The sequence below is a fragment of the Fukomys damarensis genome, unplaced genomic scaffold, assembly GCF_012274545.1.
Source record: "Fukomys damarensis isolate Sample0158 unplaced genomic scaffold, DMR_v1.0_HiC HiC_scaffold_34, whole genome shotgun sequence".
In the NCBI taxonomy this organism is placed as follows: Eukaryota; Metazoa; Chordata; class Mammalia; order Rodentia; family Bathyergidae; genus Fukomys; species Fukomys damarensis.
The window spans coordinates 14,670,514-14,690,904 of NW_022900946.1; positions in this window are offsets into that span (position 1 = coordinate 14,670,514).

Sequence of the window (20,391 nt, forward strand, 5' to 3'; positions counted from 1 at the left end):
GTTATTTTTAGAGTTTTCCGTTTCATGTATTTATTTATTTTCTGTTTAACTTATTTGTTTCAAATAAATTGTTGATGTGCTTCAAATAATTTGTTGGCTCTGGGTGACTGAAACTGCAGAAAGCCAAACTGTGGAGAGGGCTATGTGTCTACTGTGTTATCCGAATAAGCTGTAACCATAATGAGCCCAAGAACCGACTGTCAGGAGGACCTGTTGGGCAGCAGACTCAGACGCCCTCCTGTATCCTTATGTTGGCTGTGATGATGTCATGCTCCACCTCACGATCTCCACTTTGCTTCCTTCGTGACTCTTGTCACCCATCTTGTGTGATCGTGTGGATTGTGTGTATTTGTTCGTATCTCGTCCATTCCTACATCTGTTGCTTGAGGTCACAGCAAGTCTCCCTTGCACACGTGACATCACTGGTACTGCGCCCAGTGCGAAGCTGAGCACATGGTGTTCTGACAGGCGACGGAGTTCTGAGGGAGGTGAGTCACTTACCCCAGGTCACAGAGTACAACGTGGCCCTATATCTGTGCAGCTAAGACAAACAGGCCATGAAAACCTGGCAAGGCTCAGGCGTATGCTACATTTCATTCCTCTGTATCCCCCACATTGGCGCAGCTCTGGATTTTAGTAGCTGCCCAGCAAATGTCTATGGGAATGATGCAAGATGTACTCACTTTAGAGTGCTGTTTGATATTTCTCTTAGGCAGTGTTTATTAACATTGGGCGTCAAATCAACCGGACTGAGTGTTAAAATGCAAATTACTGAGCCTCATCTCACAGACATTTTATTCTGAAGCAGAATCTCTTATTAAAGGCTACTGAAGGAAGAATAAAGCACTTATTGAAGCCTTTTACAGGTGATTCTGGGGCTGATGAAATGTGAACAATTTCCCAGCTCCCACACTTCTCCTCCTTCACTAGCCTGGACTGGGCTCTGTATTTAAGCCAGTTCACAGCAGATGGCTGTGCTGGGAAGAGGATTTTAATGAGGGATGTCCTCTGGCTCTATCTTTTGTCATCGAAGACCTTGAAAAGTACAAGAAATGCGTGAAGCAAAGTCGTGAAAAATACTTTTTTGCCCACAGGCTTAGTCCTGTCCATAGAAGATTGGAATGAGGGGTCATCCAACCCTGATCAGTCTCTGGAAATTATTTCTTTCGTGGTATGTTAAGCCGAGTCTTTGGGAGGCTCAGTGATGAGCTAAGAAAATCATGCCTGAGTCCCGTTTCTGCTTCCATAATTGCTAGGTGTGTGCTCTTACACACATGGTTACCTGCCCTAAGCCTCAGTTTCCTTGTGTATAAAATGAACATCACAACTACCTCCAGGGTGGTGGTGAGGCTTGAGTGACATAACACACATGAATACCCATCACAGCTACAACGTACAAAAAATAATGTAAATCCTTATTTGAATGCTTACTGTGTGTCCGCAGCAGGATGTTCCTTATAAACTCTAAGTGGGAAGTGAAGGAAAGAGCTGGCCATGAATGTCTTTGGGGAGTTGTTGTCATCCTAGGCCATTTCAGACACAGAAAGGTAGCTCCCATTTTCTGTGTTCTGCAGGCTCAAACAGCATCCTTTGTACAAAAGGCTGGGCTGGGACCTCATGGTAGGGAGACAGAGAGCAGTAGCACTGATGTTTCAGGTTGAGATGTTCTAAGTTTCTGGCCTGTGGTCCTGGACAAATCACTAACCTCTCTGAGTATCTTTTAGGAAGTAGAGCTAATAATGTACAGTTTGTCAAATTATAGGTATTGGGAACAATATTAGAAAAAAGAAAACTGGACCATGTCTGCCATACATCAAGGGCTCAAGAAACAACAATTGTGATTCATAATATGTAGCTGGTTTGAGAGAGATAGCTTAACTATCTAACATGGTCATGTGGGTCAAAACCACTGTTTTCAATTTCCTATGGTTCAGACTAACACAGTGGGCCGTGTCTTCCTATGGACTAAGGAGTTGCATCCATCCCTCGCCTTTTATTATCCTGTCTGTAGATGAGAATATTCAATCTTAGTGGAAGTAAGACATTTCTCAAAGTTACAACCAATGAATACCAGTATCTTCCAGGATTTCATCTCTCAGAAATTTTCATAACTGCTACATTCTCATCTTCAGATTTGAGCCTCAGAGTTACCTCCACCCCAAAATTATACTCGCCCCTCCTCAGCTGAATGACAACAGCTCCCCAGCCCCTCTGTCCTTATCTGCTTTGTCTTCCTTACAGCACTAATTGCCATCCCTATGATGTTCTTACCTATTACTGTGTCTCTCTCTGAACTTGACCTGAAATAGGAAAGTCAAAATCCTCTTCTGTTTACTATTGTTAAGACCCAGGATCCAACAGAGTCTGGCATGGTATATTAGTTAGAGTTATTTAGAGAAACAAAATCAGTAGAAAATATATGGATAATCATGCAAGAGGATTTGTTAGGTAGGCTTACAGGACAGTCCACAATGGCAGCCTGCAAGATCAGAGGCAGGAGAATCCAAAATGTCATCTATATAGCAAACAGCCAGAAGATCCAGCAGCTGCTCAGCCTAAGAAGATGGAAGTCATAAAACAAGAGGGATCAAGGATTCAGCACCCACCCAAGGTTGGAGGCTGGGAAACTCAGCACAGAGTTGCCAGTGAAAGTCTGCATTGGAAGATCAAAGAAGTGAGAAGGATATCCAAAGTTGATGGTGAAGAATGGAGCTCTTCAGAAATGGGAATGCTTTTCCTTCGTTCATTCTTGTAAGTCTATTCAGGCTACAGTCCTATTTGTTGGTGCCACCTACATCTGACCTAATGAAATGACCTACGTCATTTCTCCCCCTCAGTTTGCTGGCCTACATGCCAGTCACCCGTAGATGCATCCGTAATTCTATTTTACTAATCTGCCAGGCATTTCTTAATCTATTCAAGTTGACATATCATGATTAATGGTCACAGTAGGTGTGCAATAAATGTCTGTGAAATGAATGACCAAGCGAGCCCAGACGAGAACTTGAGTCCTCAGCCCCTGTACAATACCTTGTCTCTTCCAGAGTTTTATTAAAGTCTTATCACTTTGGGCTTTGGTGCTTAGTTAATTGCTTTCCAAGAAAACTGAGCCAGAAACTTTCAAGAAGAAGTTTAAGGACTCCTTCTTTTCCCAGTGTGAGACTTCTGTGAGCTTTGCTAGTTTTCCAGCTTGAGATCTAACATGAAATCCACATGAATCTATGCATTATATTATTTTTGCTCCAGAGTGTGTGGGTGTGTGGTGGTGGTGGTGGGGCTTGATTATAAACTCCCAGGGTCAAATAAAATGTTGATAAGTCAGTGCCTCAAATGACTACAGACAAATCGAATCTGATCATATCCATTTTTTTTTAAAAAAGATGGGATCTTTCTATTTTCAGGGTGGCCCTGAATTCACTATGTAGACCAGGCTGTCCTCAAACTCACAGTGATCCTCTTTGCCTCAGCCCCCTGAGTGGTGGGATTATGCCACTACAGCCAGTCTGATCATATCCATTTTTTAAAGGCCATGTTTCAGTCACATCATTTTACAGGAATAACTGCCCCTAGGGCATTCCAGGAGTCACCGCACACAGGGAAAATACTGCAGGAGGTCTCCAGCAGTCCCAGGTGTGACTTCTCAAGCACGCTTGCTGCCTGGGAGGAGGTGCAGTGTGAAGGTCATTTATCCTCCATCCATACATTCCACTGCCTGTATGGTCACCATTTAGGTCAAGGAGCCCTGTGTGAAGCCACAGATGCTACCTGGCCAAATGTTTTCCAGAATCTGCAGGTACTTTTCTCACCACATCCTGGAATGCCTGAATCTCCAGCTTCAGGATCCCCAGGTAGAGAGGTACACTGACCAAAATGACAACTGTCTTTGCATGTGCACATCGCCGTGGCTAGATATCGACTCTGCCTCTTCCCAGCTGTGTGAACTTGGAGAAATTGCTTCACCTCTCTGAGCTGTGAGTATCAGCCCTGAGCAAGACAAAGAGTCCTGGAAGCCCTTCCAGAAGGAAAGGATACAGTCAGATGGCTTAGTCACTTTCTAGGTTGATATATTTTCAAAAAAGCCCAGCTTCTGTAAGTCTAAGAATAGGCTGCTGTTTTAACCCACTGTGTGGGTTACTAATAAAATTTTACTTTCCTTTGTTTTGTTTTATGGGGTATTTGTACAAAGACATAATACATTCGACTGAAGTTTAGTCAGAAACACAGTGCAGTATTTTTTTTTAAGAATCCAACCAGCTAGACTAGTATGTTGAGGTGCTTCCTCTCTGATGTTTTTCAGACAAGCTAAGGAGGAAATCTGGACCTGAATCTCTTTTAGTGTCTTAAATAATGCATCGGAAAAACACTTGGTGTAGAAGATAACCCTGAGGACTTTGGTGTGGTTCAGAGAGTTGGATGGAAGGAGAGAAAATCGCTCCTTGTGTAGAACAGTGAAAGCAGGGAGCACAGAGTTCCGGAGAAGACGGCCGGATCAGAAGAGAAGGAGGCCCCACAGGAGCCCCCAAGACCTTGTGAGGCTCTAGGCAGTGGAAAGTTTCTCAGGGTAGATTGGAAATTTGAAAAACAATGCAACTTAGAGCTGTTTGTGCAGCCGCCTTGTAGTCCTTGGAGTTTTAAAATTAACAAATTCTCCCCTCCCCAGTTTGCCTTTGCATTTGAAGAGGCCCAGCATTTCCGATGCTGCAGGGTAGGCTGCAACAGAGGCAGCCTGGGAAAAATTGGGGTCCTGAAGTTAAAGGGGACCTCAAAACCACTGCTACCCCTTCCCCTGCCAGGTAATGCTGAAAACTTGGGGAAGGCTGAAGACTTCAATGAGACACAATACAGCACGCCCAAGTCCTGTCTCACCTTGATTTCAACAGGAAAAGAGGATGTGTGTGTGTGTGTGTGTGTGTGTGAGAGAGAGAGAGAGAGAGAGAGAGAGAGAGAGAGAGAGAGAGAGACAGAGAGAGAGAGAGGATGCCCTGGGCTGCTCACTGATATGCACAACAATGTTACTTAGTAGTTGAGGAACAAAGAAGCACTCTTGTATTGAAAGTGTGGAAAGGCGTGGGTCACTTTCTATCTCAGGCAGGACTCCTGGTTTCCGGTGCACAGGCAGAGAGAGGAAGAGAGAATGCATTGCCTCACTAGACTAAGTAACTGAGCGATGCTGGCTGGGTTGGTGCCACATCAATGTGGACAAGAGATGGAAAGTGCACGGGGGTAAATTCCCTACGGAGGTTAGAGTCCTGAAATGCAACTCAGAACTTGTATTTGGGCAAGTTGGAGCCCTACGGTAAATTTCTACCCAGCCTCTTCAGGTTGAGTCCAGTTCCTTTGTTGAAGCCAGAAATCATTCTCCTCCTCCCCAAACCCTCAGCCTCTGCCCTGATTCCCTTTCACATAGGTGCCAAAAGACTCCCACTCGGCAGCAACCCGGAGGAATGCCCAGCTCGCCATCCTGGCAAGCAGCACTTACCCTTCCTATGGAGTGACCCTAGGAAATCCAGCTCTCTCAGACAGGAGGTGTGGTTCTCAGGGAGTTGCACAAGGGAACTGGGAAAGGGCCCGAGGTCTAGATTGCAAGGGGAACTACTCTTCCCTATCTGTGATCCCTGCCCAGCCCTGGAAAGGGAGGAATGGTGCCTGGTTGCTCCACTGTTCACTTAGAAGATGCTGCTGTCTCTTCCCTGGAAGCCCTGGCTAACTTAATCTGGGGAAGAAGAGAACAGGATGAAGAAGAGAAAAGATCCTTGAAACTTTTTGCAGACTTGGATTCAGTGGCAGTTTCGGTTAATAGTTTTCTTTATAAACTTTCTACCGGTCAGGCAAAGGTTCCCTCCAGCAGGTCCAGCAAGGTGAAAGGGCAGTGCACTTCTTGGTACGATGGAGTACTCCGCAGCTTGAGTCCTAATCCTTCTGTGAGTTTCTCCTATCCTCATTTTCCTTATCTGTAGTATGTGGGTGTGCAAGATTGAATTCACAAATGTCTTCAAGTCTTTACCTCTCCCTGTACCCCGTAACTTTGCCATGTGACTGCTAGTCACCTCACTGTTGCTATGACAAAATAGGTGAGATAATTAATTTAAAGGAGGAAAGGTTTGTTTTGGATCATGGTTTCAGACCATGGTCAGCTGGCTCCATTGCCTTAGCCGTGTGGCAAGGTAGAAACATCATGGCTGAGATACATCCTTCTAACCAATGCCCCCAGTGACCTACTTTCTCCAATTAGGCTCCATCCCCTAAAATTTCCTCCATTTCCCAATATTCTTATCAAATTATGACTCCATTAGTGCTTTCATTCCCTGATGAAGTTAGAGCCCTCGCACTTACTGCCCCAAAAGCCCTGCCTCTGGATACTGCTGCCCTGGGGACCAGGCCTTCAACACGGGAGTCTCGGGGGCACATCAGACTTCAACAGGTACCTCACCATTTCTCTAACCAAGGGGCACCCTCAGTTGCCCTGCCCTCTGCATGCGAGTCACCTAGGGACCTACTTTCTTCAAGGATATGTTGTGGAATTCAGGTGTGGGCTCCACTCTAACCAGCGACTGGTGTTGCTTCTACCACTGTCCTTGCACAGGGCAGCTTGCTGAAGATGAGTGTCTTGGGACGCTATCACTGACCCAGTTAGTAGCCACCCAACAACCACCAGGTCTTGAATGAGTCCATTCCAGGTCAGTCGGCACCAACCCCAGGGCAGCTGCCTGGAGATCCTGTCCAAGTCCAGTCCATATCTCAGCTAAGAGTCTGTCCACATGAGCAGAACTGTACTATCAAGCTGCAGACATGAGAACCAAGTACACCCCAACCGGATCAGCAACGATTGGATTCTGTGTGTGAACGGCACATACTCTGTAATGACACGTATGGTATCGTACGCTAGACTTTTCAAAGAATCTGGAGAAACAGGAGCTATTCTTACTAATTTTCTGGATGAGGGACTGGTGCCATAGAGAAGCCAAGTCTTCCCAGTCGGGGTGTACCTGGGATCCAAACCAAGCGGTTGGCTTCAGAGACTATTTCAGTTACACTGGTGATTTTCCCTAGTGAGAAATGCAGGTTTGAAATTGGAGCTATAATATGATCCAGTTTTTATTTTGGAAGTGCATATATAATCTCTATGTGTACATGTACACATGGAAATGAACATAAAAATTAGAAATGAGCAGTGACATTTTCACAGCAGTAATTCTGAACAGAGTTTTTACTTCCTTCTTCCTACCTCTTAAAAGTCGCTGACTTATTTTTATATGGAGTGTGTGTTATTCTTATAAGAAAAAGAAGTAAATAAAGCAATTTCCACTGTAGGAAAATAAAAGGCAAAGTAGGAGAAAGCAGGAGGCTTGTCTCAAAATGATGCCCAGGGCTATGGAACCCATCTCACACCCACAGTGTCTTGCTTGGATTTTTCTGGGCTGTCATCTGTGACAGTCTGCAGAGACACATACTCTGCATTCCAAGTTTCTCCTGGGCCCCAAGAAGGATCCACAGAGAAATAACAATACTAAACTCCACTGCTAATTTAAATAGTGGTTTCATCTGGCCACACCTGACCTTTGTGACAAATAAATATTGATTTCCATGTGGCTTGGTCTACTCTGGCATCCATAACAAAACAGCATGGATTGGTTGGCTCATAGAGGACGGGAATGTTGTCTCTCAGCTCTGGAGGCTGGTAAGGCCAAGATCAAGGTCCAGCAGGGTCTGGCTTCTGGCAGAGTCTCTCCTCTGGGTTTGTAGAAGGATGCAGTGTCCTCAGGAGGACTTTCCTTGATGCACATGTTGGGGTGGCTGGGGAGAGCCGCCTCTTCTCATAGGGACACGAATCCTATGGGGTCAGGGATCAGAGTCCCTCTCCTCTCATGACCTTGTTTATTGTCAATTACATCTTAAATACCCCATTTCAAATACAACCACACTGAGATTAGGGAATCAACATGTGAATTTCAAGAGACACAACTCAGTGCATCTCACCATCCCACTGACATGAGAGGAAACTGAGCAGCCTTCGCCTCTGGTCTCAACAGCTAGCAGTTTCCTCCCTGGTCTTTGGAACTGAGGCCTTTAAACTCCTTGTACATTTTAAAGTATGCTATGATGTAACATTTTTTATATAATGTTTTTGATGTTATCTCATAGAGTAAAAAACTCTAATGAAACTCGTTGGACAATTTGTCATCTTTTATTAGGGAGAGGTGGGAGGAGGCTGAAATACTTTAAGCTTTGGAGACAGGCTTCTATGGTAGCCACTCATTTACTATGCGGTCTTGGGCAAGGTTCTTAGCCAACGTGAGAGCCGGGGTGCTGCGAGTGGCTGGAGATTCGCGATCTGGGCTCACATGGGCTGTGTTTGGATGTGCTGCTTGGACCAATTTCTCAACCACACTACAACCCTGGCTCCTGGTGTATATAGGAATATTAGTCTCTACCTCGAAAGAGTGCTGTGAGGTATTATTCAATCCTTTCCATTCATAGGTTAGCTCCGAATTTCCACATGTGTTTTTCCTAGCAGTAGTAGTTGCTGTTTTCTTAATCTTTCGTTCCAAAATGAAACTTCGTATGATTTCTGTAAAATGAAAGACAGTGTCACCTTGTGTAGTACCAGATGTCATATGTGGAATATACTCCTTATTAAAATACAATGGAGATAAAGCAATGCTGTTTAAAATACAGCTGAAGAATGTTACCTACGGAAGGCTCTAAGTTTGAGATGTTATTAAAAACAAAGATACGATTCACAGGGAGGCATCCAGGTGGGTGAGTGGTGAAACAACAACAGCAAGCAGCACTCTTCCTGCTTTGGAGGTGCCAGGGGAGAAATGAGAAAGACAAAAGTTGGAAGGGTCATCTAGGTTCCAAACCCACATCTGAGAAAGACTCATTAGAAGATGCAAGTCCTGCTGTAGGCGGGAAGGTGGTGTGGAGGAGGAGTGGGCTCATCTCGTGGCCATGTGTTGGACTGGTGGGGAGTTTGAATTATGCTCTTTCCTCCTTGTGGTATTTTCCTGGTGGCGCTTTCCCCTTCTGCTTGCTTCTGAAGGGCAGAGAAGCAGCAACACCATCTGGAGGCTATGGGAGATCTTCAGGGTAGAACTATGTGAGGTAGGGACAGAACCAATGGTACAAAGTCTTGGTTGGGTTGGCCAGCTCCTGAGCAAGTTCATCTAATCTAACACAGTTCACCCTCATGGAATGGTCACTTATGGAGGACAGATACCTCCACACCATGACACAGTAGCATTGGTGATAAAAGTCATAGACAACAGCTAAAGTTCACAAGACAGCTAGAGTCATAATTTGTATCAAACTTCAAAATAAAAACTCAGTGGATAGGTTGATCATCGTGGTGACTAAAAATGAAAGAATGGATAAATACAGCATTATTTCTGAGAAGCTTTCTGTGAAAGAGTCAGGGGTGGAAAAGTAACATAAATGATGATAGGGAGAGATATAGAAACTAGAGGTGGTAAGGGTTCTAGAGGGAAGGAAGTAGAAATGAAAAAGAAGATTATGTGCAAATGGATGAAGGAGAATGAGGGATCGGCTGGCTTCCTGCATGTATACGTGCACATATGCAAAGCTGAATGGATCTCTGGATGCATAGATGGTTGGGCGGTGGGTGAAAATTCTGGTAGAATCTGAACGAGCTCTTCTAGTAAAGCCTGGCCATATTAGAAAAGAAAAGCGACCGTTATTGTGCACAAAGAGAAGTGGCTTCTGGTCCTTCTGCACTCCATCTAGGAGGAACAGCTGAAGGTATGGATGATGGGGGTCTGGGACATCAAAGGAAAGCACCCCTGGGAGACACTCAGGCAACTTAGACAAGCAACTAATACAGTGTCCACCTCACTTTCCATATTTTATTTTGGGCCTCATATCTGAAAGCCAAAGTCTGATATCTCAACAAGGCCTAGCCTAGCAATCCATCCACACTGTCAATATTTCAAACTGACATCCACCAGTCCTCAAGCTTTTATTTTCTTAAACAATGCCCTGATTCACGTCAGCCTCAAGAATGAAAGTCTGTATCCTTTCCAGTCTCAATGAGCCAGTGTCTTAAAAAAGTAGATATATATTTAGGGTTTTTCAAAAGAGATAATGAGCAATCGCTAATAATTATTGGAAGCTATTAGAGTTGGTCCCAGAACAATTAATGCTACTGTTGAATCTTGATAATACCGGAAAGATAATTTAAGCTTGGTGCAAGGATGGTTGCCAAGATGTGCTCAACAAAAGAAATGAATTTTCAAACATACAAATGTAATTTTTTTTCAAGCAGTGCAAATGCAAGTGAATTGAGTTTCAATGAAATGATGATATCTTGTGCATTTCCTAGAACATTTAGAATTGAGAGGAAGATGTTCCCAGGGAGGGAACCAGCTCCTGAGAGTCTGGCCTGGTTCCTGAGGAGCTGGACTGGATGCCAGCATGAAGCACCAGCTCAGAGCACAGCAATGGAAAGCCATTAGAGTCATGACTTCTGTATTAGATTCCTGTGGGCGCTGTGATAAATCACCATGGTGACCTAGAAAAGCAAACTCTTATTTCTTTACAGTTCTGGAAATCAGGAGTCCAAAATAAAAGTCACCAGAGCTGGTTCCTTCTGAGGCTCTGAGGGAGACCCTGTTCCACGCCCTCCTCACCTCTAATGGCTACTGTTAATTCCTGGTATCTCCCCTAGTACATTCCAATCTCTGCTTCCGTCTTTGTATCACTTTCTCCTCTTCATGCCTTCCCCCCTTCTCTTTACTTATAAAGACACTCATGATAGGATCTAGAGCCCACCTTAATTCAGCGTACTCTCATCAGAAGACACTTAATTATATTTACATGTGTTTTCCAAATACAGTCACTAATGTAAGCTCTGAGCCCATATACATTTTAGAAGCCATCCCTTAGCCCACTAAGACTCCTAAGACAGTTGGCTTCTGTCTGTCTCCGAGTTCATCTCCTACTACACCTCTTATCGTTTCCACATCCTCCAGGCACATAGACTTGCTGCCTGGCCCCCCAGATGCCAACTCATCCTTTACCAGGAATGCTGCTTCCTCCTCCCGGACTGTTGCAGAACCATCTAGCCCTTCAGAGTTCAGTGCCAGTGCCAGGGTCCCAGAGTGACTCTCCTAGCCTTCTCTGTTTAAGCGATATTCTGCCTTCAACATCTCTGCACCACATTATTCTGTTTGATTTCAGTTATGGCACCATCTGAAATTGTAGCATATATGTGTTTTTCATTTCATCTCCATTCATTAAATGGTAAAGTTCCAGGGGACTGAGATCCTCCGTGTCCTAATGACTAAAATAAGATCTACAGTGAGCAACTTCTGCCCCATTGCAGGTGCTCAGTGAGGAGTCGTTAAGCTGATGGCTGACTTTACAATGCCACCTAGGGGATCACAAAGTCAGGTTCACAATGTGAGATTGTCAGGCCTTCCAAAATGAGTGCTTTCAGAATTAAGACCACAAGACATAGCACGAGGCAGTTTTCTTGTCCATGTGTAAAATTCGTGTGAAGAGCATATTCTCTTAAGGTGATCTTATATACATTGCTGCTGTGAATGTGAATTAATACAGTCTTTGTGGAAAATGCTGTGCGTTTCCTATGAGATTGAAAATAAAATTACCACAGGATCCAGCAGTCGCAATGCTGAAATATGAACTGTGTTAGATAAGGAAAGGAGTTAAGTATGTGAAAGAGATACCTGGACTCATGTTTACTGTGGCTGTATTCACAGTAGCCAAATGTGTGAACTCAATCCATCCATCCAAACATGATTGGATGAAGAAAATGTTGTACATGTACACACTGAAATACTATTCAGCTATAAAAACAGAATGAAATCTTATTGTTTCTGCAACTTGGTTGAGCCTCCTGTCAAGAGAAATAAGCCAGGCACAGAAAGATAAGTACTGTACCACATTTTCTCACTCATATGGGAAAGCTTAAAAAGCTGATCATCTAGAAGTAGACAATAGAATAGTCATCACAAGGGTCAAGAAAGGGTAAGGAGGTGAAGGGATAGAAAGAGGTTGAATGATGGTATTGAAATTCAGTTAGAAAGGAGGAATGAGTTCTATTGTTCTGTAGCCCAGTAGGGTAACAGCAATTTATCATATATTTCAAAACAGCTAGAAAAGGGGATTTTAAATGTTCCCAATGCAAGGAAATGATAAATGTTTGAGGTTAATAAAATGCTAATTACCCTGATTTAGTTATAACATATTATATACATAGATTAAATTATCACTTTGTACCCCATAAACACACACAGTAATTGTGTTAATTAAAATAAAACTAAGAAATAAAATAGAAAAGAATGCATTCTCCAGAGTGGAACAGTCTTAGGACAGCACTTCACTGATTGGTGTGGTTTTCTTTGACTTCCTCTCCGTATTTGAGCCATGCTTTCCTCATCTATAGAGCTAGGAAGGAAAATGAGGACCTACAGAGACTTGGGTTGTTGGAAAGACTCAGTGAGCTGATCCATGTAAAGTAATTAGTACAGTGTCTAGCTGAATTAATGGTCTATTGTCAGTGAATCACCTCTTCCTGCTTTCTGGAAGATTCCCAATTTTGATCAACCTGAGGAGCTGTGGGTATTCAAACCTTCATCGACTAGTGTGTGAACCTTTGACAGAACCTGTGAAAAGACACCAGGGGCCAGGCCTCAGCCTTAAACATCTGGATCCCTCTGGTTTGTTGTGGAGCCTACATAGCCCTGTGTTTCGTAAGCGGCACCGCAGGATATTAACAGGGGAAAACCACTGATGTCAGCCAGGTACAGAAATTTCATTTTGGGCGTGCAAGTGACTGATATAGTAATTTGACCACATGACATAATCACGGTCAATATGCCCTGAGAAACAGAACACAGATCTTGGAGAGATTTTCCTTGAAGAATATGGACTAGACCTCCCCTGTGTGACCATAGAGATTATATCATTTCTTTTGTAACTTTTCTGTTTAAGTTATTTTCCTTGCTGTCGGGGGCAATCTAGTTAGTTTTCCATTGTCCAAGCACATGGGGTCCTCTGGACAATTTTATTATTGAAAAGTGCTGTCTGTCATTTGCCACATTATTATCTGCCATGTTAATTGCTATATTATTTGCATTTCTGCAGAAGTAACAGAAAATCAAAAGGTTTTTTTTACAAAAGCATTTCCTGTCTCACATAATATGAAGTACACAGGTGGGCTGATTCCCAGGATTTTAAAATTGAGAATATTGATAAGAAGGGAGCTCACCTTCTTTCCATTTCTGCACTGCCATCCTAGGATGGGGTTTATTCTTACCTCCTGGCCTCAAAATGGCTGCAAATGTTGCAGGAATCACACAAAGGTAATGATATCCAGGGCTATAAAGAGGCTATAAATATGCTGTGTCCTGGTCTTGGCAGCAGAAAAGTTTTCCCAGAGTCTATTTCCAGCTGGCTTAGATTTTGGGGGCTGTTTTTGTTGCAGGCCCACACAATGGTATCAATCGCTTGAAAAAAGGGATAGAATTTCCATGGCTGATTCAGCTAGCTGTTTTTAATGAGAGAAGTCAGTCAACAAATACTTGTTTGCTTACAGATTGCAGACACAATTGGTCTTGGCAGCAGAAAAGTTTTCCCAGAGTCTATTTCCAGCTGGCTTAGATTTTGGGGGCTGAGTTTTTGTTGCATGCCCACACAATGGTATCAATTGCTTGAAAAAAGGGATAGAATTTCCATGGCTGATTCAGCCAGCTGTTTTTAATGAGAGAAGTCAGTCAACAAATACTTGTTTGCTTACAGATTGCAGGCACAGGAGGGAAAGTATTGAATAAGCATGACTCCTGCCCTTACCAGCATAACTAAGACATGTGTCCCATTGCCTGGAAAAGAATAGGTAGACTGATGTATTCATTTGTCCCACAGAATTTTTGTTGGAATCCTACTGCATGCAGGACGCAGCCTGGATTCTCAGAGCACTACAATAAGTAAGACTTCTGCCCCAGTGCAGCTCATATTTTAGTGGAGGGAGGCAGATAATAAGCGATTAGTATAAGGAAATCAAATGATATGTTGGAAAGCAGTAAGAGGGAAAAAAATAAACCTCCAGTGGGACTGGGGCACTGGAAAGGCCAGGGCAGGTGTGAGGTGGAGTGGTGGCAGATGGCTGCTTAAAAATGAGTCATCAAGAGGGATGAGGAGAGCAAGGAGAAGGAAGCGAGGCAGCAAACCATGGGGAAGTTTGACAGACAAGCACGGCGGAGATCGGAACAGCCAGTGCAAAGCCCAGAAGCAGGACCATGCTGAGATGATTGAGGTCAACTCTCGTTGGATCAGAGAGAGCAGGGGATGGAACCAGAAGACACGGTCAGAGAGGAGATGGTCGGGTGTTGAGTCTGAAGGGCCTTGGATATTGGGAATAAGTGTGTGTGTGTGTACAGCTTCTTTCCTCACTCAGTTGTCAATCACTTGACCTTGGACTTATTGCCTACACTTACGTCTGTGCTTTCTACATCCTTCACTGACTGAAAGAGCACCTTGGCCTTCTCATCTTCCCTGAGTTTGTGTCATTTCTGGGCATAAAAATGTGTCTAAGGAGGGAGAAGTTGTTAAAGTATGTATGTCAAGGAAAGACACATTTGACACTGGTTCTTCAGTAATCAAAGGCTCCTGTGTCAGAGAAAAGAGCCCTGGATCTGGAGGCCAGTGTCCTGAATTTGAAGGCCAGCCCTGACTGCCCTCCCCACTGGAGGCTGCTGTGTTCTCTCTGGCTGCAGCTCCCTCTGTGTCAGGGACGAATAGCTCCCCTGTTTCGGTTCTCTGTGTCTCACAGCCTCTTTTGCCTGAGAAATCAGAGCCCGACCTATGGCAGTCTGTGTCCTTTGGGCACCTTCGATTTTCCCCTTTGAGCCACCAATGAAAACCTGTCATTAAAGAGAATTACAACTGGGGAACTTGGAGCAATGTGCTAATTTACTAGTTAGAAGCTAGAAAACAATTTCAATCAAATGGAGGTGGCCTGTCCCAGCTCCCTGACCCGAAATTGCCCACATTTCATCGCTCAGAGGGAGGCTCTGCTCTAAGGAATCAGAGGGAGTATCAGGTCTCTGTTCTGCCCTTCACCCCAAACTCTGCCACAGCTTAACCATCTTAGATACATCCAAGTGCTAAAACAACAAGCAAAAAGCCATCCTGGCTTGATGGTCTCGCTCTTCACATATCCGTGAAACAACGCCCAAGTGGGACACATGCTTGCCTTTTCAAGATTAGAACAGGTCATGCCACAAGGGATGAATCCCTTTCTCAGTGCTGCTGCTTTCACTTACATGTGGGTTTTAAAGGAAAAGCATTTAGATCGTGAGATAGCAGTGGCCACCAGCAGCTCACATAATAGCCCAGCCTTATGGTCCTTGCTGCCCAGGGACCCCTCAGCCTGTCTGTTCTCAGGCTCATTGATTTCACTCCATAGACTTCAGCAAAAATTGATTAATCATTGACATGAGTTTGTAGTTATTACACCCCAGGTCCTGTGTTAAGCATATTAATATTCACCAAAACTTATATAGAACTTTATCAGACACTGTGGCAGGCATGTAATATATAAATGTACTCCATGTCTACAGTGAGCTGAGGAGGTTCATAAACATCTACATCTTGGATTTGAGGAAACTGAAGCTCAGAGAAGCTGAGCACATTTCCTGATGCTATGGTTTGGATATAAAATGTCCCCCTACAGGCCCTTCTGTTCAGAGGTGGGGCTTTCAGGAAGTGATTGGATCATGAGGCTTTACTTTCATCACTGGGTTAATCCACTGATGGGTTCAGCATTTGATGGCATTATTGGCAGGTGTACAGACTTAGGAGGTGGGGTCTAGTTAAATGGAGTGAATCCTGAAGGAGTGATCTTGGCCACTATATCCTCTCCCTGACCCCTTCCTCTCTGTCCTTCTTCCTTTCTCTCTACTTCCTGGCTGCCATGAGGTAAGCAGCTTTCCCCCATACCTTTCCACCATGATGGCTCTGTGTCACACAAACCTAAAAGCAAGATCATGCTGGCCATGGCCTGAAAGTTCTGAAACCATGAGCTAAAATAAGCCCTTCTTCCTTTAAGTTGCTTGAGTTAGACATTTTGTTTCAATGATGGAGAGTTGACTAATATACTTTAGGCACTTCTGCTCATGAGTGGCGTGTCCTGCTCGGGGCTCATATTCCCGCCGTACAAGCCCACTTGAAATGCCACAGCCACATCCAAATCCATGTAGCAAGACCTGATAGCTAATATTTCCTCCTGAATCTGCCTTTGCTCATGGCTCCCTGACTCTGGCATAGAGTCCTTAAGCAACCAAGCCAGAAATCTGGGAGTCATCCCCCGCACTTCTGTTCCCCGCAGCCCCTCTATTGAGTCATAAAAAGGAAGAAGTCTCAAGTCCATCACCACACTCTGGGTCTCCCTTGGATTGCTGAGATAGCCACCACATTTTACTCATCACAGCCATCAGAGCCTTCTTAGATCATTGTATTCATCTACAAGGGCTGCAGTGATAAATGCCACAGACCGGACTGTTTATACAACATGCCTTCATTTTCTCAAAGTTCTGGAAACCAGAAGTCCAAAGTCAAGTTGTTGGCAGGATTGTTTGTCCCTGAGACCTCCCTCTGTGGCTTCTGGATGGTGTCTTCTCCCCGTGTCCTCGCCTGGCCCCTCTCTGTACCTGTCTCCTAATCTCCATTTCTGGTAAGGACACCAGTCAGCTGGGTCAGGGCCCACTTATATGAGTTTATCTTATTCATTGGCCTCTTCAAAGGCTGTAGATCCAGATAAAGTCACATTAGGAGGTAGGTTGAGGGGTCAGACTTTGACTTATGATTTGGGGGAAGGGATACAATTCAGTCTGTAACAATGAAAAATCTGAGAACGTCACTGCATTTGGAGATTTGGGATGAATTCACAATGCCTTGAGCACATTGGCCACTGTGTAATTTGATGTCGTACACTTCTTAGCACAGTGTGAGTCTTTTCTCTCAAGTAATTGTCCCTTATTAAAGCTCTGCAGTCACACCATGGGCAGAATCATCTCACAGAAGGAGCATTTGCTTTCCCTTTTTAAACAGCTTGTTGAGGTGTAATAGACACAGAAGCAATCATACTGGTTAATACACACAATTTGCAAAATGTTGACACGCATGTACATACATCAATGCCATTGTCACTAAAATCAAGGTAATGAGCCATGCATCACCCCTAAAGTTTCCCTTCACCCCTCTGTAATATTCTTGCTTACTTTTTGTCACTGAGGCAAAATACCCAAGAAAATCAACTTAGAGAAGGAGGGGTTTATTTGGGCTCACAGTTTCAGTCCATGGTCAGCTGGGTCTGTTGCTAGAATTTAGGTGATGACATTGTGTTATGTCATGATCTCAGCTCTTGGGTCCTCCCTGAGAAGATTTGTGAGGGACCAAGAGTCAGAAAGTGATTGTTTTGCAAGCTCTTTATTGGATAATAATCAAGATAGCTTTTTTGAGTACATTTGGGAGAGGGCCAAGTGAATGGAACCTCAGGGTAGCAGCTGACTCAGGTTGGTTTCTCTTTCATGGTCCTAAAATTTGGAGAGTGAATAAGGCCTGTGACTGAGGGGCTTCTCCCACTCAACTGTTAAGCCTCCACCCTTAGGTTTGGGGGCAGACTTTGAATTTATATGGTCTTAGTTCGAACAAAGACCATCAAGAAGTGCAAATGCATGTAAATGCATCTAAATGGGTTAAGCAGGGTCAACAAAGTTGGGGTTTGGGCCCCTGTGTGACAATGTGAGCCCTAGAGTTATGAGGCTGAATAGGCATGAGAATTTGAAGAGGAATGTGATGTGTTCTAAGTAAATTTAGGGACCAAAAGCTCAGGAAATTAGACCTCTGACTTCTTTCAGAATGTTCTCCCTGACATTTCTAACTAACATCTAGCTAAGTATCTCCTCTGTCTGATTGCTTTTAGGCCTGTGGAGAAGCAGAAATATCTTAGTGGAAGGGTGTGATAGAGGAAAGCCACTCACTTTTGGCAGCCAAGAAGAGGAGGGAGGGAGGGAAAGAGAGAGAGGAAAGAGAGGGGAGATGAGAGAGAGAGAGAGAGAGAGAGAGAGAGAGAAAGAGGAGAGAAGAGAGCCTTGCTAGCAGGCTTCCTCCTTCTTCTACTTTTCTTGTGCCTTCAGCCTGATAGATGGTGCCACCTGCACTCAGGGTGATTTACCCCGTTACTTTGCTGTCCCACATGTCAGTATACCTGGAAACACCCAGAAAGCTACACTCCATAAAGTGTGTTTTACCAGTTCTACCAATTCCATAGACATTTCTCAGTCCGATCAAGATTAACCATCACCTCTCTCAACGTCCTCTCCCTCCCATCCCCAGACAAACACTGGTTGGCTTTCTGCCATTATAGGTTAGTTTGAATTTTCTAGAATTTTGTATCAACAGAGCCATAAAGCATGCATCCTTGTTTTGTGACTGCTTTCACTTGGCACAATTGTGTTTCATCCACATGGTTATGGATACCAATTGTCCATTCCTTTTCTTTGCAACAAGGAAGCCCTTGTATTAATAATAGACAAAATATGTGAATCCAGTCTCCTGCTCATGGATACTTGGGTTGTTTTCAGTTAGAAATAAAGCTGCTATAGATATTTATATGTAAGTTTTATACACACATTGATCTTTATTTCTCTTCTGTTGATACCTAGGAGTGGTTGGGTCATATGATTCAGGATTACTTTTGAGTAGAACCTAATAATAAAATATTGCATTATGAAAATGTCTCTGTAGTTGTTAGATGTCTACAAGTGTTTATCATGAAACCAAATAAACTTATACTTTCTTTTATAGTTATCCCATAAATTATTCTTTTCTGAGACCCACAGATTTCCACTCTGCTGATTTCTTGCTTTCAGAAACAAAGTTGAAGGACAATTCCAGCTTTTCTTGGGGCCTCAAATGTTGTGTGTCCATTCGTCTGGGAATTACAATCCCTTTCATTATTCCCGGGTAACTTCATGTCAACCACACTGATTTCCAAAGGTGGAATGGACTGCCTCCTTGTTTACCAGCCATGGAATCAAACAGGAAAATATGCATTGATATTGTAAATATCTCCCTATTTCACCACCTTCCTCAGGTAGGAAAATTGATTGATCAGTGACAGCTCTGAAGTTAGAACGCCTAGGTTTGAATCCTTGCTTGTGCGATCCTTTTAGTTCAGACTTTTGTGCAAGTTACTTAACTTGCTGTGCCTCAGTTTCCTCATTTATAGAAATACCGTGGGATTTCTTGAGAATGAAGTATGAATGGTGTGTACCACATAGTAAGCTCTATTGAAATGGTATTATTGTTATCTCCTTGGAGTCCAAGCTCTGTCATCACTATGGAAACACAGTTAGCAAAGGGCAGCAGAGGGGAACTCATCTTTGATCTCTAAAAGTTTAAGATGCTGCCATTATTTTCAGGACTGTGCTTTGAAGATGCCTTCTTCACCTATATTGTTTTATATCAATGGCCCTAAGATCCCACCTGAAGAATAGCAAAAATAAAACAGGTATTTTAAAGTAATTAGTTGGGGCAATAGAGATGCTGAAAAGAATGAAGGTAAAATCAATTATGCTACTGTATGACCATTCACTGCCATTTTTCTGGAGATAATGTCAGATATCTAAAAGAATGTTGGTGAGTATGGATGGGGAAAGTACATTGCAGGAAAAAAAAAATAACACTCTTCCCCATGCCAATCCTATTTAGCCAATATTGAAACTTGCTATGATTAATGTCATGCCCAAGCACCCCTGACTTATTAATATTCTTCAACACACGGCCCCTCTGGGAACTTCAGCAAGTTCAGTGGTACTGTGAGGCTTTGAAATATCCAGGGCTGAGTGGGCTGTCTTTCAGGAATAATGAGCTTTCTGAGTTCAATCTGCTCTTCTGATAGCTGCATCCTCCATGGTGGAGCTGTCAGTGGCCCTCTCTCCCACCTGCTTCCCCATCCCTCTCCTTATCTGTTTCAGTTTTGCACAAAACACAAGATTATTTACCTCTATGCGGATTTCAGAGGCTTGGGTTTGCTTTGAGCAACACTGCATATGCATCCTCTGTTGTATTTTGACATCGAAGTGGCTGGCTCAATCTCTATTCCTTGCTGGAGCTTGAAGAGGCAAGGTTGCTGTAAAAATAATCACTGGCAACCAACATCACATCAAATATATGTAACAAAGGGAAGGTGGCTGTTTCATTTGAGGCTTTCCCAAGAGAGGGGAAGATTACAGAGAGCCGGAGAGAAGCTTTTCAGTGCACCTGCTGGATGAATGACTTGGACTTCTTGCGTGTTGACGTGTACAGTCAGGTTGGACTGGATTCCATTGCCAGCCTTGGTAACTCTGA